A 23,417-nucleotide genomic window follows, 5' to 3' on the forward strand; every position below is an offset into this window, starting at 1 on the left:
TGCATACAAAGAACACCATACCTACTGTGAAGCATGGGGCTGTTTCTCTGCAAAGGGACCAGGACAATAGAACCATGTACATGAAAGAATGAATTCTGCCATGTTTTGTGAGATTTTGAGTGCAAACCTCCTTACATCAGCAAGGGCATTGAAGATGAAATGTGAATGGCTCTTTTCAGCATGATAATGATCCCAAGCACAACACGAGGGCAACGAAGGAGTGGCTTCATAAGAAGCATATGAAGGTCTGGGAGTGGCCTAGCCAGTCTCCAGATCTCAACCCCATAGAAAACCTTTGGAGGGATTTGAAAGTCCATGTTGCCCAGCGACAGGCCCACAACATCACTGCTCTAGAGGAGATCTGCATGGCGGAATGGGCCAACATACCATCAACAGTGTGTGCCAATCTTGTGAAGACTTACAGAAAATGTTTGACCTCTGTCATTACCAACAAAGTATATATAACAAAATATTGAGATGAACTTTTGATAATGACAAATACTTATTTTCCACCATAATTTGCAAAATATATCTTGCCAAATCAGACAAGGTGATTTTCTGGATTTGTTTTCTCATTTTGACTCTCATAGTTGTGGTCTACCTATAATGTCAATTACAGGCCTCTCATCTTTTTAAGTGGAAGAACTTGCACAATCGGTGGCTGACTAAATACTTTTTTCCCCACTATATTATAATTTATTGAGAGTCTTCCAAGCAAAATATGTCATAAAAAATAGATGTTCCTTCTTTTATATGCTTGGCTTTAAAACTCTTTTGAGAGCCTGAACTCTCTACAAGCAGTTCAAAAGTCTATATAGCAAGTAGTCCTTACATGATAATGAATAGGTAAATTCTCTTGAGAATTGTCAGTGCTTTTTTCAGTGTTTTCGCAGCAAAAAATGGTGGAAAAAAGATGCAGTGTGAGCATATCTTAAAGCAACGTTTCCACAAATAGTATATGGTGAGTTTTTGATTTTGCAGATTTGCAGACGAGATGCTGTTTTTTTGCACAGTGAAAATTCACAAAAATTCACTAAAAACAATAGTTTTTAAAAAAGAATACTCAGTAAAGTAAACATGATGAATATTGCAAATGCATGCACTGCGGGACAGAATTTCTATATGCAATTCAATTGGATAACCTGATACCACTTAATAAGGTTGACCTTGGGCACTCAGAGGCACTTTTATTTTTTAGTAGCTGAAGAGCCCAGCGTTGCCCGGGCATAGTAACTAACTGCGGTTATTTATAACAAATTATAATGGTTATATTGCGCAGCACATAAAAACATTTCACATCATATATTCAACACTACATATTTGCAACACAAATTAAATAAATGATTACCCAAGTATTGATAGTATTTTATTTTCAACTCATTCAAGAGCCTTTTGATAAACAACATTTTTGGTTTTTCCTTTCGGTGAAAAGAACAGATTTTTGGCAGATTCAACTCTTGAACAGGCCATGTAAAGTTGACCATGAGAAAAGCATGGAGATTGCAAATCAATCCCTGCTGCTTTCAAGGACTGTCCCTGAGCATTGTTAATGGACATTGCAAATGCCAGTTGAACTGGAAACTGGAGGCTTTTAAAATCAAAAGGTCTGTAAGTTTTATCATAGGTACATTTCAACTGTGAGAGACAGAATCTTAAACAAATCCAGAAAATCATATTATATGATTGTTACACAATTAATTTACATTTTATTGCATGAAATAGAAAAACAAAATATTTGGTACAGAAATCTTTGTTTGCAATTACAGAGGTCAGACATTTCCTGTAGTTCTTGACCATGTTTGCAGACACTGCAACAAGCATTTTGGCCCATTCCTCCATGCAGATATTCTCCAGATCCTTTACGTTTTGGGGCTGTTGCTGGGCAAGAATGAGTTTATGCTTCCACCAAAGATATTCCATTGGGTTCATTTCTGGAGACTTGGTAGGCCACTCCAGGACCTTGAAATGCTTCTTACGGAGTCACTCCTTAGTTGCCCTGGCCATGTGTTTTAGGTAGAGATGAGCGACTTTTCCTTTTTTCGGGTCGAGTCGGGTTTCATGAAACCCGACTTTCTAAAAAGTCGGGTCGAACGAAATCGGCCAACTATAGGGAAAAGTCGGGGTCCGACTGAAACACGAAACCCAATGCAAGTCAATGGGGAAGCAAAGTCGGCAGGGAGTGGAGGACAGTAAACACACCTACAGTGCCAATTTCAATGCCAACAACATCAATTTTTATTACTTAAGCTTGTCAACCTTAATATACTTTATAATAATAGTTACGCATTGAAAATTGGGGGTTATTTGGCTAAAGTTGTGGTGGGGTAGGGCTGGCTCCAGGTTTTCGCGTGCCCTGGGCCAAAGAGTGTCAGTGCACCCCTTTAACACATAGCACAACTCATGATGCTCCGATACGGCACAGAAATATAGGTATAGTACAATGACAAATACTTCACTGCTTACATGACATGACTGATCTATTTTAAATTGTACAATAGCTCAAAAAAAGGACAGTATATTACTCCATACAGTATTATGGCCACCACATTGTGCGCCATACAGAATAATTAGCCCCATATATTTCTCCATACAGAATAATTGGCCACATATAATGTTCCATACAGTATATGATGAACTCCACATAATGCTACAGTATATGTTTGTCCCCATGGACAATGCTCCAATGTGTTATGGGCCCAAATAATGCTCCATATATAATGGGCCCCATTTCTAATGCTCCAGTGTATAATGAGCCCCGCAAATGCTGCTCCAGTGTCTGATGTCCCCCTTTGGAATGCTCCAGTATATGTTGGTCCCCATGGACGATGCTCCAGTGTGTTATGGGCCCAAATAATGCTCCATATATAATGGGCCCCATTTCTAATACTCCAGTGTATAATGGGCCCCGTAAATGCTGCTCCAATGTCTGATGTCCCCCATTTGGAATGCTCCAGTATATGATGGGCCAAATGGATGATGCTCCAGTGTATGATGGGCCCCATATATCATTCTCCAGTGTATATTGCTCCCCAAAAAATGGTCCCAACATTTAAAAAAATTAAAAACCTCTCCTCGCTGGGCACTGCTGGGCACTGCTCTACTCTGAACTCCTCAGCATTGCCATTTTAAAGCTCTCTGCAATTGTACTGTTTCGGTAGAGGGCATACAGACATGATGTCATTGCGCTCTGTAACCTGAATGTCACTGTCAGGAAAGGCGGAAGACGTCACAGCAGTGGAGCAGGGAGAGGTAAGTATTGCAAGTGCTGTAGCCCTGAGCCAGCATGAAGGGCCCACTCATGGGCGACGGCACTGGCACAGGGCCTCTCATAGTACGACGGTATGTCTGATGGCAAGTGGGCCCTCCCACCAGCAGAGACACTTTTGCGTACTATGAGGGGCCCTTTGTCACTGTAGGACCCCCCACCTGCTCAGGGAACCGGCACTTTCATCTGCACTTTCCTCTGTGTCACCGTGTAAGGTGGTATAGTATATGGGAAGGGGCACCTGAGTTTCATCAGTGTCACATTCTGGCTCTGTAGAGTGCGAGGGGAATGTAGTGCTGTGGGTCAATGTACCAGCAGAACCATCTAGCAGTGGCTGTGCATCAGTGCACTCCATCTCCAATTCATGTTGGACTGGGGAATTCAGAATTTCACTTAATAACACAGGCATAGCCTGTGAAAAGAGATCCATGGAGTAATCTGAAGTGTGGGAAACCGCATCCTTCACTTTTAGTGGGGGTGAAGGAGACAAGGAAAGGGGTGGCTCCTGACCAGAAGCCTGCACTGATGACTCAGTGCTTGCATTTTTTTAAACTTCAGAAGAGGAGGCGATAGAGCTGAAGGCTTTTTCGACAATGTAAGGCAAAACCAGTTCCTGATGCTCCGGCTTTAAAAGCAGTTTACCGACTCCCAGAAAAGGGAGCCTTAAAGGCCTTCTTGTGCCAGCTGATGACGCAGGCTCAACACCTCCTGCCGTAGCTGCTATTGTGCTTTTGGCCATACCAGCAGATGCACCACCACCACCATCAGTACCAGCTGGCCCCCCCACACCACGTCCGAGGCCTCTTCCACCATACGTAATAATTTTTGTGAAAATGGACTAAAAATACCAGCAGATATATGGTACTGTTTCAGAAGCGGACAGCTCTATACAGTCTAAGGATAATTGTAATTCTCCGTATACATTTCATGAATCAGACACAGATGGTCACAGGCTCAGTATGGATTAGACAATAATGTAAAAATTTGCAAAAGGGTACAGTATCACTAGATGCAAGGTATATATAGTATAGTTTAACCATACTGAATCTCCGTATACATTTCAGGAGGCAAACACAGACGCTCTCAGGCCCAGTATGGATGTGACAACAATATAGAAAGTTGAGAAAGGGTACTATGGTGCCTCTGAGGGTACGGTCACCGCAGAGGTACTGCACCTCATCCAAAGGTGTGGTATCCCACCCTCAGGTAAGGAGGGATCACCACTCAGGACTCCAAACCCTGCACTCAACACACACACATATTAGTCAGTGCTTTCTGGGTGTACCCGGCGGGAGGATGGCCTCATCCCAGACTGGCTAGGAAAGGGTGTTGGAGGCTAGTGTGGAAGGTAGGTACAGTGGGAGGAGCTTAGGTAGTGGAGTGATTGTGGTCATCCAATCAGAGAGAGCAAGCTGACAGTTGATGGGTGGAGCTAGTCTGAGGTAAATGGATCTTTCTAGAGGGTTGTCAGTCGGTGACAGGACAGAGTAAGAGCAGGATTGCTGTGAGAGGGCTGAGGGTCAGAGAAGAGAGAAAAATCTTGTCCAAGCTCCTAGACTGGAAGGAAGGGGTCCATGGGGCACAGGAAGTGCAATAAGCCACCTGTGAAGCCCGTTTCTGGAGAAGGAAGGACCAGGCCTCGTTGGGGAAGGTGGCTCCTGAAGGTAGTGGAGAAATACAGGGCTCAGCTAGAAAGACGGAGGCTGACGTAACTTTAAGTGCCTCAGTCGCAGCCGCATTCAATACTCAAAAAGGCAGCAGTTGGAATAAAGGACCCCGAAGCATGACCCACATCGCCCGGTGTGATCTGTGGCTGCCGGCTTGGGACACTGTTTTCGAAGGCCCACAGCAGGAAGGAAGGGAGAGATCAGCACATAGACACGGCCTAGAAAGGATACACAAGGAGGAGTCTTGAACAAGTATTCCTGATCTACCTTTGAGTTTGCCGGACCCCTCCCTCGGATGACACTTTACCAAGCGGGTCATCTTGTGCACAAAACTTTTGAGGAAAAACTCAGAAACTGCACCCAACTGTGTCCTTGGTGGCTTTTACAAGTCGCCTGCTACACACGCTACACTCACCATCACCGTCAATGGCTCACAAACAACATCTCAACTGCCCTGGGATACAGCTCTGCCCGTGGAGAGCTTCATCATCTTGTCTGCTTTTACACCGGCACAGAGGATCTGCATTGCAGCGTCGGCTACCCTAGCCGAGTACCACGGGTGGCGTCATTATCCCCCTTTTCCAAATTAATTATCATAACATTTTCCCCCTCATCTGAACTGTCATCTTCTTTATTGGACACCCAGGGCCACGGACCGGGTCCCAATAACCACCATGACATACTTCCCCCTTAAAAGAGCCTGAAAGGCCCGGTACTGAGTAACCCCAGGCCCTGCGTGGCGTTTCATTTTAACACCAGATAACAGGGATATATTGTATAGTTTCAACATTATAAATCTATGTATATATTTGAGGAGGCAGACACAGACGCTGTCATGGCCACTATGGATTCGACAACAAACTAAAAAGTAGAAAAAGGGTACAGTATCACCAGATCAAAGGTATATACTGTATAGTTTCAACATTCAAAATCTCTGTATGTATTTCAGGAGGCAAACACAGACGCTCTGAGGCCCAGTATGGATTACACAACAATATAAAAAGCAGTAAAAGGGGAATGTATCCCAAGCGTACTGCTGTATACAGTGTTGGGGTCATTTGGCGATCTACATATATATTTCAAGAGTAACACACAGCCTCTCACAGGCTCAGTAAGGATCACACCATAATTAGTGTTGAGCGATACCGTTCGATACCCAAAAGTATCGTATCGGATGGTATCGCCCGATACGAAAAAAATATCGGGTATCGCCGATTCCGATACCGGAAGTCCCATTCACGTCAATGGGACTTCCGGTATCGGAATTAAAAAAAGCCCTTTATTTCCTTGTTGGCTAATTCTACATAATTGAAAACAAATAAGAATCATGTAGAATGTATTGTGGGAGGTGGAGGAGACATTAAAGGCATAGTGGTTTATTCAAATCACATGACATAGCATTAATTCCAATTTTTTTTTCAAGACGTTCGGAGTTAAAAAGATATTGACTATGTTAACTTTTTTATATTTTGTCAGATATGTGTGTTTCACAACTTCCATGCTCTTCACCTTCTTTTGTACTTCTCCCACACTTTCTCCTTCATGATCCGCAGCAGTAGCATTTTTTTTATCAACTTTTTCTTCACCTTATTCATCTTCTTCTTCTTCACCTTCTTCCCATTATTTTTTTTTTCCATTCTTCATATTCTTCTTATTCAGCTTTTATTAATTTTCATATGCTATTTCTTCATCTTCTTCCTATTCTTCTTTTTCTTCATTTTCTTATGGTGACAGGCATTCCTGTAGTACTTATCTATAAAAGTTATAAGATTACACCTTACGTTCTGCCTGTCACAAAAGATTTATAACAGGATTTGTCCGCGTTCAGTTTGGCCTGCAGCAGCAGGCATTTTCCAGGGGCACCACGAGGAGGAACGGACTCACCCCCATTTACTGCTTAGTCTTCTTCTGCTTATAATTTTGATATCTTCTATGCTGATTTTTAGTCTTATGCTTAATGTTCTTCTGCTTTTGCTTCTTCTGCTTTTGCTTCTTCTGCTTTTGCTTCTTCTGCTTCTTGTTTTTCTGTCTTTTGTTCTGTATCTTGGTGGTTGTCTTCATGTTCTTTGTCCTCTTGGTCATATTATTTAGGGTCATATTTCTGGTCTTCTTTGGTGTGGTCTTCAGGGTCGTCGTCATCAGGGTCGTTGTCATGGAGATCAATAAGGATTACCAAAGACAATTTCAAAAAGCTTGATCTTGGAAATGTAGCAGAAGGTACAAGAAGGCTGAGAAACTGGCGAGAACCAGCTGACAGTACTGGAACCCGTAGTGGCAGCAGAAGGAACAAGAGCCAATGGCACTACCGAGGACCAACTGACGGTGCTGGACCATGGTTATTAAGCAGAAGGTACCTGTGCTAAAAAGCACTACCAAGGACCAGCTGACGGTGCTGGACCTCGGATACCGAGATGGAGGCACCTAGGCCAAAGGCTGTGGCGAGAACCAGCAGACAGTGCTGGCACCCGGGTGGGTAGCAGAAGGTACCCATTCAAAGCAAAGTAGCCAGGCCGCAAGCCGGCCGCAGTTACCGAAACCCACAGTCCTACAGGGGGTCCATGTCCCATTGGCACTACGGATCCAGCCTTCAGTGCCAGTTCCCGCAGCCCACATAGGAGTCACCTAAACTGCAGGCACCGTAGAGTCGGCTAACCCGGCCGCAAGACGACAGGACAACGGATTGGTGGCATAGTGACCTTGACACTACCCTGAAACAGCAGGCATGCCGAAAACAGGCTGGGCAACAGGGAGTACCCGTGCCAAAGACACTGCCGAGAACCAGCTGACGGTGCTGGAACCCGGATGGGTAGCAAAAGCTACAAGAGCCAATGGCACTACCGAGGAACATCTGACGGTGCTGGACCACGGTTACTAGGCAGGAGGTACCTGTGCTAGAAAGCACTACCAAGGACCAGCTGACGGTGCTGGACTTCGGATACCGAGATGGAGGCACCTAGGCCAAAGGCTCTGGCGAGAACCAGCAGACAGTGCTGGAACCCAGGTGGGTAGCAGAAGGTACCCATTCAAAGCAAAGTAGCCAGGCCGCAAGCCGGCCGCAGTTACCGAAACCCACATTCCTACAGGGGGTCCATGTCCCATTGGCACTATGGATCCAGCCTTCAGTGCCAGTTCCCGCAGCCCACATAGGAGTCACCTAAACTGCAGGCACCGTAGAGTCGGCTAACCCGGCCGCAAGACGACAGGACAACGGATTGGTGGCATAGTGACCTTGACACTACCCGGAAACAGCAGGCGTGCTGGAACCAGGCTGGGCAACAGGGAGTACCCGTGCCAAAGACACTGCCGAGCACCAACTGGCGTTGTTGGAGCCCAGGGAATATCATGGTGTAGGCCGAGGCCTACTTGGTGGTAGTTTTAGATTGTTTGTAGGCTACAACAGACTGTAAACGTGCTCCAATTAGGCATCTGTCTCCACTCTGTTTCCAGGATTTCACGTGACCACCAACACCGCCAGTTTATGCGTACAGTAGCCGTCTGCCCAATCCACATGTGTTCCTGTGTTACTGGGGTTCTGTAATGTCAGCAGATCCCCTGATGTGTGTCTGCCACTGTCTCCTGCTCTGTCCACATTCCCACCACTTGTAGTGTAAAGGTGGACAGCGCAGGAGACAGTGCCGGACACACATTGGGGGATCTGCTCACGTAACAGAACACCAGGAACACAGGAACAAGTGTGGAATGCGTGGACGGCAACTGTGAGCAGGAACTGGCGGTGTTGGAGGTCAGGGGAAATACTAGAGACAGAGTGGAGACAGAGGCCAAATCAGAGAATGTTTAAATCTGAAGTAGTTACAATTTGGAGGCAGCAGCAGTTTGCCCTCCACACAGCAGGGGATCAGCTGACGTTACCGAACCCCACTTTCACATGAACAAGTGTTTTTTTCTGTGTGGACAGCACTTCCGAGCACCAACTGGCGTTGTTGGAGCCCAGGGACAATCATGGTGCAGGCCGAGGCCTACTAGGAGCCAGGTGTAAATCGGAGGTATTTTGACTTTGGAGGGAGCAAGACACTTTGCCCTCCGCACAGCAGGGGATCAGCTGACGTTACCGAACCCCACTTTCACATGAACAAGTGTTTTTTTCTGTGCGGACAGCACTTCCGAGCACCAACTGGCGTTGTTGGAGCCCAGGGACAATCATGGTGTAGGCCGAGGCCTACTTGGTGGCAGTTTTAGCTTGTTTGTAGGCTACAACAGACTGTCAACGTGCTCCAATTAGGCATTTGTCTCCACTCTGTTTCCAGGATTTCACGTGACCACCAACACCGCCAGTTTATGCGTACAGTAGCCGTCTGCCCAATCCACACGTGTTCCTGTGTTACTGGGGTTCTGTAATGTCAGCAGATCCCCCGATGTGTGTCTGCCACTGTCTCCTGCTCTGTCCACATTCCCACCACTTGTAGTGTAAAGGTGGACAGCGCAGGAGACAGTGCCGGACACACATTGGGGGATCTGCTCACGTAACAGAACACCAGGAATACAGGAACAAGTGTGGAATGCGTGGATGGCAACTGTGAGCAGGAACTGGCGGTGTTGGAGGTCAGGGGAAATACTAGAGACAGAGTGGAGACAGAGGCCAAATCAGAGAATGTTTAAATCTGAAGTAGTTACAATTTGGAGGCAGCAGCAATTTGCCCTCCACACAGCAGGGGATCAGCTGACGTTACTGACCCCCACTTTCACATGAACGAGTGTTTATTTCTGTGTGGACAGCACTTCCGAGCAACAACTGACGATGTTGGAGCCCAGGGATAATCATTTTGTAGGCTGAGGCCTACTTGGAGGCAGTTTAAGATAAGACGTTGTTTGAATTTGGAGGAAGCAGCAGTTTGCCTTCCACACAGCAGGGGATCAGCTGATGTTACCGAACCCCACTTTCACATGAACGAGTGTTTTTTTCTGTGTGGACAGCACTTCCGAGCACCAACTGGCGTTGTTGAAGCCCAGGGACAATCATGGTGCAGGCCGAGGCCTACTTGGTGGCAGTTTTTGATTGTTTGTAGGCTACAACAGAGTGTCAACATGCTCCAATTAGGCATCTGTCTCCACTCTGTTTCCAGGATTTCACGTGACCACCAAAACCGCCAGTTTATGCGTACAGTAGCCGTCTGCCCAATCCACACGTGTTCCTGTGTTACTGGGGTTCTGTAATGTCAGCAGATCCCCTGATGTGTGTCTGCCACTGTCTCCTGCTCTGTCCACATTCCCACCACTTGTAGTGTAAAGGTGGACAGCGCAGGAGACAGTGCCGGACACACATTGGGGGATCTGCTCACGTAACAGAACACAAGAACAAGTGTGGAATGCGTGGACGGCAACTGTGAGCAGGAACTGGCGGTGTTGGAGGTCAGGGGAAATACTAGAGACAGAGTGGAGACAGAGGCCAAATCAGAGAATGTTTAAATCTGAAGTAGTTACAATTTGGAGGCAGCAGCAGTTTGCCCTCCACACAGCAGGGGATCAGCTGACGTTACCGAACCCCACTTTCACATGAACAAGTGTGTTTTTCTGTGTGGACAGCACTTCCGAGCACCAACTAGCGTTGTTGGAGCACAGGGACAATCAGGGTGCAGGCCGAGGCCTACTAGGAGCCAGGTGTAAAGCTGAGGTATTTTGACTTTGGAGGGAGCAGGACACTTTGCCCTCCACACAGCAGGGGATCAGCTGACGTTACTGAACCCCACTTTCACATGAACAAGTGTGTTTTTCTGTGTGGACAGCACTTCTGAGCACCAACTAGCGTTGTTGGAAGCCAGGGACAATCAGGGTGCAGGCCGAGGCCTACTAGGAGCCAGGTGTAAATCTGAGGTTGTTTGACTGTGGAGGGAGCAGGACACTTTGCCATACACACAGCAGGGGATCAGCTGACGTTACTGACCCCCACTTTCACATGAACAAGTGTGTTTTTCTGTGTGGACAGCACTTCCGAGCACCAACTAGCGTTGTTGGAAGCCAGGGTCAATCAGGGTGCAGGCCGAGGCCTACTAGGAGCCAGGTGTAAATCTGAGGTTGTTTGACTGTGGAGGGAGCAGGACACTTTGCCATACACACAGCAGGGGATCAGCTGACGTTACCGAACCCCACTTACACATGAGCGAGTGTTTTGTCTGTGCGGACAGCACTTCTGAGCACCAACTGGCGGTGTCGGAGCCCAGGGAAAATCAGGTAGTAGGCCGAGGCCTACTTGGTGGCAGTTTGCGATTGTTTCTAGACTACTACTAACTGTCAACGTACTCCAATTAGGCCTCTGTCTTCACTCTGTTTCGAATATTTCCTCTGGCTTCCAACCACGCCAGTTGCTGCTCTGAAATGCCGTCTGCTCAACCCACACTTGTTCCTGTGTTACTGGGGTTCTGTAACAGCAGCTTCTCCCTAGAGGTGAGTCAGGCAATGTCTCCTGCTCTGTCCACATTTCCACTACAAGTAGTGGGAATGTAGACAAAGCAGGAGACATTGCCATGCTCACCTCTGGAGATGAGCAGATGTTACAGGACCCAGGTAACACAGGAACAAGTGTGGATTGTGCAGACGGCACTTGAGAGCAAAAACAGGCGGTGTTGTAGGCCGGAGGAAATACTCAAAACAGAGTGGAGACAGAGGGCAAATCAGAGAACATATTAAATCAGAGGTAGTCAGAAGTTGTAGGCAGCAGGAGAGTTTGCCGTACACACAGCAGGGGACCAGCTGACGTTACCGAACCCCACTTACACATGAGCGAGTGTTTTGTCTGTGCGGACAGCACTTCTGAGCACCAACTGGCAGTGTCGGAGCCCAGGGAAAATGAGGTAGTAGGCCGAGGCCTACTTGGAGCCAGGTGTAAATCTGAGGTTGTTTGACTGTGTAGGGAGCAGGACACTTTGCCCTCCACACAGCAGGGGATCAGCTGACGTTACCGAACCCCACTTACACATGAGCGAGTGTTTTGTCTGTGTGGACAGCACTTCTGAGCAACAACGGGCGTTGCTGTAGCCCAGAAAATAAAGTTCAGGTCATAGAAACATGAACACAACAGGAGACCTGGATCCTGTTGCCAGCCAATTATTTATTCTGGAAGAGGACTGGCAAATTCAGGTGAGATCCAGGCCTTGTTCATTTTCAGAAAAGTAAGCCGGTCAACATTATCGGCGGATAGTCGCGTGCGACGGTCTGTTACCACACCACCTGCAGCACTAAAGACACGTTCCGATAATACACTGGCAGCAGGGCAAGCCAGCACCTCCAATGCATACTGGCTAAGCTCTGGCCATGTATCCAGCTTAGAGACCCAATACTTGAACGGGGAAGAGCCGTCTGGGAGAACACTAACAGGGCAAGACAAGTAGTCTGTCACCATCTGACGGAAACGTTGCCTCCTGCTGACTGGAGCCGTCTGTGATGGTGTAGCCGTTTGTGGCGGTCCCACAAAACTTTTCCACATTTGGGCCATACTGGCCTTGCCTTGTCCTGCGGCACTGCCTCTGCTACCTCTTTGTGCAGAGCTTCCTCCACTGCCTCTACCCACATGGCTGCTTTGAAAAGCACTAACAGCAACACTTGCGAGGGGAATGGAGAACATGATGGCCTGCACAAGTGTTTCTTGGAACTCCCGCATTTTTCGCTCCCGGTTCAACTGTGGTATGAGGCTTTGTAAGTTGTCCCAGTAGCGAGGATCTAGGAGGGTGTACACCCAATAATCAGCCGTGTGGAGAACGTTGGCGATGCGGCGGTCATTTAACAAGCACTGCAGCATGAAATCAACCATGTGCTGCAGACTGCCAACTGGACCGGAAACGCTGTCCCCAGCTTGAGGCAGCATCTCTGCCTGCTCAGCATCACCCCACCCTCGCTGTACACACTGACTACTAGAGCCTTGTGTACCTCCCTCCTCTGGAGAGATGTGTTCCTCCTCCTCCATTGACTCCTCGTCATCCTCCTCACTAAGTGTCCCCTGCCTGGGCCTTTGTGTGGAAGCACGTTGCGCAGACTTGCCAGAAGCAGATGGCATTTCTGACTGCTCATCCTCGACCTCTTCAAAAACCTCCTCACTTAGTGCTTGTAAGGTTTTTTGAAGCAGACAGATGAGGGGGACAGTCATGCTGATTAGTGCATCATATGCACTGGCCATCCGCGTGGAGTCATCGAAGGCACGCAAAACTTGGCAGATGTCCCTCATAGTGGCCCACTCAGTGGTGGTGAAGTGTGTCCGGCGCACAGTGCGACTTGTTTGCGCCTGATGCAGCTGGTACTCCATTACTGCTGCCTGCTGCTCACACAACCGCCCCAACATATGTAACATTGAATTCCACCTGGTGGGGAGGTCACATATGATGCGATGTTCTGGCAGGTGGAATCGGCGTTGCAGAGATGCAATGCGCGATCTTGCCATGCTGGAACGCCGCAAGTGAGCACACTCTAGGCGAACCTTGTGCAGCAGTGCATCAAGATCCAGATAGTCCCTCAGAAAGCTCTGCATGACCAAATTGAGCACGTGTGCCAGACATGGTATGTGAGTGAGGTTGCCTAGGCCCAGAGCTGCCACTAGATTTCGGCCATTGTCACTCACTACCAAACCTGGCAGGAGATTCGCTGGCACAATCCACACATCGCTCTCCTGATTGATGGCATTCCAGAGCTCCTGTGCTGTGTGGCTCCGATTCCCCAAAGAAATTAATTTAAGGACGGCCTGTTGACGTTTGGCCACACCTGTGCTCATATCTGGCCTAACAGGCTCACGCAGTGCTGATTCCGAGGAACTGGAGTAGCAGGAGGACTCAATATGTACAGACTGCATTCCTGCAATCATTGGAGTTGGCAGAATACGTACAGAGCCACTCTCCAGATCTGTACCCAGCTCCACAACATTGACCCAATGGGCAGTGAGGGAAAGGTATTGTCCCTGTCCATGGCTACTGGTCCAAGCATCGGTGGTCAGGTGGACCTTGCTACTGACGGCATTTAGTAGCGCATTTTTAATTTTTCCCTCCACATGCTTTTGCAGGGCAGGGACGGCTTGCCTGCTGAAATAAAAGCGGCTGGGCACATTGTATTGTGGAACTGCCAATGACATAAAGTTCCGGAAGGTGTCAGTCTCCACCAGCCTGAATGACAGCATCTCAAGGGCCAGTAGTTTGGCAATGCCGGCATTCAGAGCCAGTGCTCGGGGATGGTTTGCCGAGTATGGCCGCTTTTTCTCCCATGCCTGTGCTACCGATTGCTGGTGAGTGGCCTGGGAGTGTGATGATGACTGCGAACGTGGTTCAGTGGGTGGAATTTCACTGGGTCTCTGGACAACAGTGGCAGTGGTTCTTCCATGGCGTTCCAGTGAGGAAGCCGAACCAGCTGTGTGTGAGCTGGAGGAAGAGGCCCCAACACGAGCTGAAGAGGTGGTAGGTGCTGCTGAATGTTGGCCTACATCTTCAGTGTGTCTGTGTAACTCCAACTCGTGCTTGGTACGCACATGTTTCCACATATTTGTGGTATTGAGGTTGCTCACATTTTTCCCTCGTTTCACTTTCTGATGACATAGCTTGCATTTGACAAAGCAAATGTCATCTGCAACTGTGTCAAAAAAAGACCACGCACTGCAAGTCCTGGGAGCGCCCGTCTTGTGTTTTGGAAGAGGATTGCTCCTCACGGGTGCCAAAGTGGAGGCTACAGGCAACCAAGTCTGCCCCCGCCCTCTCCCTCCTCTTTTGGCCGTTCGGGGAATCTCTTCCTCAGAGCTGCTCCCACCACCTTCCTGTGGCTGACGCCATGATGGGTCAAGGACCTCATCATCTCCACTCCCCTCTTCAAGCACCGGCTGGTCCTGGGTTGTCTCGCCAGCACCGTACGCACCAGAAATTGGCAACTGAGTCTCATCAACATCAGATGAGCACAGAGGTGTGCTGACAATAAGCACTGGCCCACCCGCCTCTTCAGATTCAGAGGGACAAAGCAGTTGCGCATCACTGCATACTCCCTCTTCTTCACGCTCTAGAATGCTGCTTGGCTGGCCACCTCTTTCCAAGCCAACAGTTTCTGAGAACAGAAGTAAAGATTGAGATGGCTCCTGTCCAGGGCTCTCAGACTGCCTGGGCAATTTGGCAGGTGGTGAAGAGTCAGATGGTTGCTCTTCAGTGCTCTGGCCTTGGGAGGATGCGGAAGTCATTGAAGTGGATGCGTTAGCTGCCATCCATCCGACAACGGTTTCAATTTGATCGTCACGCAGCAGTGGGGTACGGCGAGGTCCTACAAAGCTGCGCATGAAGGACTGTTGCCTGGTAAAAGTGGGGGATGCCGGGTCACTGGTGGCTGCAGCAGACACCGAATCCCCACGTCCTCTCCCTGCTGAATCCCCCCGTCCTCTCCCTGCTGAAACTCCACGGCCACGACCACGTGCCTTACTCCCTGCCTTCTTCATCTTGGTAGACTGATAGATAGGCAGAAAAGTAAAAAAGGGGTGGCTTAGTGTTCTTATTCCTGAACACCTGCTAACCAGTATAAGAAACACTAATTTGGCTAAGAGTGTGTGTACTACACTTTAATATGATCTAATGTGGCCTAGACAACTGTAAAGTGGAGTGTTTGGTGAACTTTATTTCCTTTTTTTGGGGGGGGGGAAAGAAAAGGATGTGACCAAAGTTTGAAAGCTATAGTATCAAAAACTTTTTGGAGCGATTACAATGCAGGAAGCTAACCTACAATGCAATTGATGAGGCTCCAAAAAATAGGGTGATACTAGTCTGGCTGGCCCAGAAGGGCACAAGCCAGCAAAAAGGCTCCTCTATCTAATCCTATATAGTGTTTGCAACCAACCAATGACAATGGATGCGGTTGGAAGCACACTATTATAGGAGCAAAAATCTGGCTAAATTAGCTGCAAAAAAAGGACTATGTATGAGGCAGTGACGTGCGCTGAGCGGACTACAGCTAGCGGTGGCTGTAAAACACACTGCAACGTGAGCTGCACTCACACACAGAGAGACCTATCAGACAGCCAAAAACAGTGCAGAAAAATGGGCTATAGCACTGAAAGGCTGCTGAAAGGCTCCACTGTCCACTCCTTTAGTGTTTGCAACCAACGTATATGGATACGTATGGAAGCACACTATACAGGAGAAAAAAAAAGCAGCAACAAAAGAAAAATGTGTATGAGGCAGAGACACACGCTGGCCGGCCTACAAGCAAATGTGCCTGCAGGACACACTACACAGCGTGGGTCTGCACTCACACAGCCCTTGCAGACAGCTATTAAAACAGCGCTGCTGGGCTACAAAAATGCTACAGTGGTGGATTATGTAGCCTGGGTAGAGCAATAGATATTTTGGATGATCGCTATTTCTAACTGTCCCTCACAGTCTTCAACAGCAGCCTGTCCCTAACTGAATTCACAGCAGAGTGACCAGAAATGGCGGCTGCAGCGGTTTTTATAGTGCATCATGACATCATTTCAGCAGCCAATCACAGCCATGCTAGTAGTTAACATGCCTACATGCCTAACAGGATGTGCCCACACTTCTGAGGATCCCCATTGGCTGAATCAAATCGAGCGGGCTCCTAGCATTATGGGAACTTCCGATTCCGGTATTCGATATGAAAAAAGTATCGGAACTAAGTATCGGAATTCCGATACAGCTAATATCGGCCGATACCCGATACTTGCGGTATCGGAATGCTCAACACTAACCATAATATAAAAAGAAGATCCGCAAGAAATAATCACACATGTGTGCCAATGTTCCAGGTGTCAATGATGCACTTTGAGTGGTGGGTGGAGGATGAATTTCGGGCACAAAGGGTACTGGATCAACAGATACAAGGTATATATAGTCTACTTAAAATACAAAAAAATTTCCGTATGTATTTCAGGAGGCAGACACATATGCTCACACGCTCAGTATGGATTTGACAATAATGTAACAAGTTGAAAAAGTGTACAGTATGACCAGATACAAGATATATATAGTATAGTTTAAACATTCTAAATCTCTGTAGACATTTCATGAGCCAGACACAGATGCTCTCAGTCCCAGTATGCATTAGCCAAGAATATAAAAAGTATAAAAAGGTTACTGTATCACCAGATACAAGGTATATATAGTATTGCTTAAACATAATAAATCTAATTTTTTTCAGGAGGCAGACACAGACGCTCTCAGGGTCAGTATGGATTACACAATATTAAAAGCAGTAAAAGGGTAATGGATCAGAAGCATACAGCTGCATACAGTGTTGGGGTAATTGTAAATCTCAGTAGATATTTCCAGAGTCAGATACAGACTCTCACTGGCCCAGTATGGATTAGACCACTATATAAAAAGCAGTAAATGGGTAAGGTATCACAAGCGTACAGCTGTATACAGTGTTGGGTTAATCTTAAATCTACAAATATATTTCTGGAGTTACAGACAGACGTTCACAGGCTCAGTATGGATTACACAAGAATATAAAAACTTGAAAAAGGGTAATGTTTTACAATCGGTCAGCTGCATACAGTGTTGGTGTCATTTTAAATCTCCTTATATTTTACCAGAGTAAGACACAATATCTCACAGGCTCAGTATGGATTACACCCGAATATAACAGTTACAAGCACTGCACTGATGCACTTTATGATATAGTAATTATAGCGTGTTTCTATCCCATCATGTGTTTTAAGACTAGAACCTATATTTTCTTGGGCACTTTCACTTTGCTATTTGCTATTTGTAATCAATATAATTTAATATTATGTGACTATGTCAGGTGTGGCATTTGTTATAATGACTATTATATGGAGATAACCCTTCCCTGAATTTGTGGCACTTTGCAGTTCTCATGATGTATTTTAATGGTACTTTACATTAATAAATACTATTTTTGTGACATATACTGCTGGTTGTGGTACATTTATCAAACCTTCCTTTTGTGCGTATATATTTGACTTGAGTTTTTTTCACGTTAATTTTGGATCATTTGTGTTAATTAGTCCTTTACAAATGGTAGCCATTGGTAATCTGAAGGTAGAGGCCAGCAGGACAGGACATAGCTACATCTTAACCATCATCGATCAGTGCATCACATTTGTAGTGGCCGCCCCTGTGACGGATTTAACTGGCCAGACTACACAGCGGTGGAGCAGGGAGAGGCAAGTATTGCAAGTGCTGTGTCCCTGAGCAAGCAGGGGGGACCCACTCGTGGGCGCCGGTACTGGCACAGGGCCCCTCATAGTACGCCAGTGTGTCTGACGGCGAGTGGGCCCCCCACCGTCAGAGACACTTTATTGTACTATGAGAGGCCCTGTGCCAGTGCCGTCGCCCAAGGGTTGGGCCACACACCTGTTCAGGGCACCAGCACTTCCACGGGTGTGGCAGGTGTTTACTCTGGGCCTGGGGTGGGGGGCAGCCCATTTTGGGTGGTTTAAAACATGGTGTGGCGTCCCTGAAGCTTCAGTCGCCACAGAGGTACTGCACCTCCTCCTGAGGTGTGGTGCCCCACCATCCAGGTAAGGTGGGAACTCCTAACCATGCTCCAACACCTGAACCCCTCACCACAAAGTAGTGTAGCAAAGCCACATTGCGGCTCCTTGCTTAGAGAGTAGCAGAGCACCTTTGGTGGTTCCCTGCTTGGAAACACGAAACATGCTGGGAGGTGGGTGGAGTTTAGAATACATAAAAGAGTGGGAAGGTTTAGAATTTCAGTTAGTTAGTGAGTTAGTTGAGTCGGGGGAGTCACTCAGAGAGGAGTGAGGAGAGGAGATCCCTAAGAGAGGGATGGAGGAAGGAGGTGCTGCAGCAGATCTCAGTGACCTGAGTCTGCTGGCACGGGAAAGGAAAGAAGGAGAAAGACATTGAACTGAAGCCTGAGCTTCCATAAGAAAGAAAGACAAGTACGGAACGTATGAGTAAAAGGGAACACAGAGGACGTGGGTTAGAGGAATAACTAGTGTTGAGCATTCCGATACCGCAAGTATCGGGTATCGGCCGATACTTGCTGTATCGGAATTCCGATACCGACTTCCGATATTTTTTCAATATCGGAAGTCGGCATCGGAATCGGAAGTTCAAAGTTGATTGACAGCCTGACGTCATCATGATGCGCGGTGTGTGCGCATCATGATGCGCCGTCATTTCGGGCCTTCCGGGGGTCTCTGCCGGCCTGCCGGGGGGCTGTGTGGACTGCCCGGGGTCTGTACCGGCCTGCCGGGGGGCTGTGTGGACTGCCCGGGGTCTGTACCGGCCTGCCGGGGGGCTGTGCCGGCCTGCCGGTGGTCTGTGCACCCTGTGGGGGTCTGTACCGGCCTGCCGGGGGGCTGTGCCGGCCTGCCGGTGGTCTGTGCACCCTGTGGGGGTCTGTACCGGCCTGCCAGGGGGCTGTGCCGGCCTGCCGGGGGGCTGTGCTGATGTCTGGGGGTCTGTGCAAGCATCGTCCGATGGGACTACAAGTCCCATCTGGCGATGCCTGCTACCATGACAGTGATTGACACATTAGCCAATGATGGGACAGTAGTAGTCCCATCATCCGGCTAATGTGTTAAATGTTAAAAAAAAAAAAAAAAATACTACATACATACTACATGCATGCTACATACATACTACATGCTACATACATACTACATACATACTACATACATACCACATACATACCACATACATACTACATACATACTACATACATACTACATACATAGCACATATATACTACATGCATGCTACATACATACTACATGCTACATATATACTACATACATACTACATACATACATACTACATATATACTACATGCATGCTACATAAATACTACATGCTACATACATACTACATATATACTACATACATACTACATACATACTACATGCATACTACATGCTACATACATACTACATATATACTACATGCATGCTACATACATGCTACATACATACTACATAAATACTACATACATACTGCATGCTACATACATACTACATACATACTACATGCATGCTACATACATACTACATGCTACATACATACCACATACATACTACATACATACTACATACATACTACATGCATGCTACATACATACTACATGCTACATACATACTACATATATACTACATGCATGCTACATACATACTACATGCTACATACATACTGCATATATACTACATACATACTACATACATACTACATGCATGCTACATACATACTACATGCTACATACATACCACATACATACTACATGCTACATACATACTACATATATACTACATTGTTCCCCGAAGCCATTGTCTTTTACGGAATAAATATTAACATAACAAACCACACAGCAATGGCATAAAGTGAGACTAGGGATTTTTTTTTTTTAAGTGGCGGAGGAATACAGTGCGGAAGGATACCTACCTTCCGTCATTGGATTCCTGCAGCCCGTAGAGAACGGCAGCAACAGCTGATGCTGCAGTTCTCTACCCAAGATCGTCGTGGGACACACTCGTGGACTGCTTCGGATCGTGGGTGAGTATTTTTGTGGTTTGTTATGTTAATATTTATTCCGTAAAAGACAATGGCTTCGGGGAACAATGTGACAAGTATTGGTAAGTATGTTACTCTATGTTATATGTACTGTATGTCTATGTATGTATTGTATGAATGTATTGTATGTAGTATGTATGTAGTATATATGTGGTATGTATGTAGCATGTAGTATGTATGTAGTATGTATGTAGCATGCATGTAGCATGCAGTATGTATGTAGCATGCATGTAGTATATATGTAGTATGTATGTAGCATGTAGTATGTATGTAGTATGTATGTGGTATGTATGTAGCATGTAGTATGTATGTTGCATGCATGTAGTATGTATGTAGTATATATGTAGTATGTATGTAGCATGTAGTATGTATGTAGCATGCATGTAGTATATATGTAGTATGTTTGTAGCATGCAGTATGTATGTAGCATGCATGTAGTATATATGTAGTATGTATGTTGCATGTAGTATATATGTAGTATGTATGTTGCATGTAGTATATATGTAGTATGCATGTTGCATGCATGTAGTATATATGTAGTATGTATGTTGCATGTAGTATATATGTAGTATGAATGTAGCATGTATGTAGTATGTAGTATGAATGTAGCATGTATGTAGTATGCATGTAGTATGTATGTAGCATGTAATTTTTTTTTTTTTTTTTTTTTTTTTTACATTCAACACATTAGCCGGATGATGGGACTACTACTGTCCCATCATTGGCTAATGTGTCAATCACTGTCATGGTAGCAGGCATCGCCCGATGGGACTTGTAGTCCCATCGGACGATGCCTGCACAGACCCCCGAAGCCTGCACAGCCCCCCGGCAGGCCGGCACAGCCCCCCGGCAGGCCGGCACAGCCCCCCGGAGCCTGCACAGCCCCCCGGCAGGCCGGCACAGCCCCCCGGCAGGCCGGCACAGCCCACCGGAGCCTGCACAGCCCCCCGGCAGGCCGGCACAGACCACCGGAGCCTGCACAGACCCCCTGGCAGGCCGGCACAGCCCCCCGAAAGGCCCGTACAGACCCCAGAGAGGCTGTACAAGGGAAAAACAGGATTTTTCTTATTCCGATACCGGAAGTCCCATAGACTTGAATGGGACTTCCGGTATCGTAATCGGCGATACCGATACTTTTTTTTAAGATCGGCCGATCCATTCCGATCCGATACTTTGAAGTATCGGACGGTATCGCTCAACTCTAGGAATAACCCTTCCTAGAAGTTCTAAGCACAAGGCCTGAGCCCGGTCCCCGAGGTTGTATGGACACTAATGGTTCTGCAGCAGACACCGGTGGAGTAGTGGGCTGTAAATGCACTACTCCCATCTAAGACTTGGGGCACAACAGCAACTTGGATAGTGAGCCGGGACTCAGGAGTAAGGAGTCCCCGAAGCAGGCTACAGCTGTCTGCCGTACAAGTATAGTTCTTGGGAACATCTGTCAGGAGGCACTCCAATGTAACTCAGTACTAGGAGTACTTCACTTAAAGGCACTATAGAGGAGACGTTCAGAAAGGTACATGTTGGCGGAGTGTTGGAGGGGAGCATCCTACCTTGCCTGGAGGTTGACGGAGCCCAGGACCCGGAGGACACAGCACGGAGGCAGGCATCTGTGTGAACTGCAGACTGTGAGTAAAGCTTTGGAACTACATGCCCTGGTGTCCTCCACTTATTCCTGCACCACTACACCCCACACTACTACATCTGGGCACCAGCCTCTACATCACCTGTGCCTCTCCTCCATTGCTACATCTACACTGCCCTGGAACTACAGCTCCACCTGTGGGGAGCTTCACCATCTTGGCTGCAACCCACCACCAGTCCCAGAGGATCTGCATGCAGCGTCGGCCTAACACCTCACTTGCTGAGCACCACAGATGGTGTCACGAACTATTCATAAACTTTATTTCATTGTGCATTCATCCCCTTGGCATGGAGCCCCAGGGCCACAGACCGGGTCACAGCTTCCGTGACAACTCGCATTGAGATCAACGGGCCCAGTACCGAGTACCCCGCTAGGCCCTGGTGGGGTGCTCCAATGGCATATGTTGATGTGTAGGTTGGACTTTCAGCTGCTGCAAATGGAGGAATTGGAGAAGTCAGAGGAAGAGGAGGACAAAAGCGAGCCTTTTTTCTGGCATCCTATGTGTTATCAGGGGAGGGTGGGACAAAATCTTTTGAAACCCATGCATGGTTCATTTTAATGAAGGTTAGATCATCAACATATTTGGTTGACAGATGGGTCTTTTTTTCTGTCAGGATTGATCCAGCAGCACTGAAGACTCTTTCAGATAGCACACTACCAGCAGGGCAAGCGAGCTCCTGTAAGGCATATTGTGCTAATTCAGGCCAGGTGTCCAGTTTTGAGGCCCAATAATCAAAGGGGAATGACCTGTGAGGGAGAACCTCGATATGGGAGGAGAAGTAGTTTGTAACCATAGTTGACAACTGCTGTCTCCTGTCACTTGCAATCGATTCTGTATTAGCTGTCATGTGCGTGGGACTTGAGAAATCAGACCACAACATGGTCAGGAAACCCCTGTCTCCAACGCCAGTTCGGCTGTGTGCACCATGAACACCTCCTCCATTTTGCCCACTACAGCTCGTGGGAGAACCAGCTCCGCTGCTGTGTGCTAGGAATGCCTCAAACAACCTGTTAACCAGAGTTGTTTGTTTGTTAGCCAATATTAGCTCTAGGTTCTCCTGTGACTAGTGTTGAGCATTCCGATACCGCAAGTATCGGGTATCGGCCGATACTTGCTGTATCGGAATTCCGATACCGACTTCCGATATTTTTTCAATATCGGAATTCGGCATCGGAATCGGAAGTTCAGTTGATTGACGGCCTGACGTCATCATGATGCGCGGTGTGTGCGCATCATGATGCGCCGTCATTTCGGGCCTTCCGGGGGTCTCTGCCGGCCTGCCGGGGGGCTGTGCCGGCCTGCCGGGGGGCTGTGTGGACTGCCCGGGGTCTGTACCGGCCTGCCGGGGGGCTGTGCCGGCCTG

This window comes from Dendrobates tinctorius, unplaced genomic scaffold, assembly GCF_039654945.1.
Source record: "Dendrobates tinctorius isolate UK_male_01 unplaced genomic scaffold, ASM3965494v1 ptg000008l, whole genome shotgun sequence".
In the NCBI taxonomy this organism is placed as follows: domain Eukaryota; kingdom Metazoa; phylum Chordata; class Amphibia; order Anura; family Dendrobatidae; genus Dendrobates; species Dendrobates tinctorius.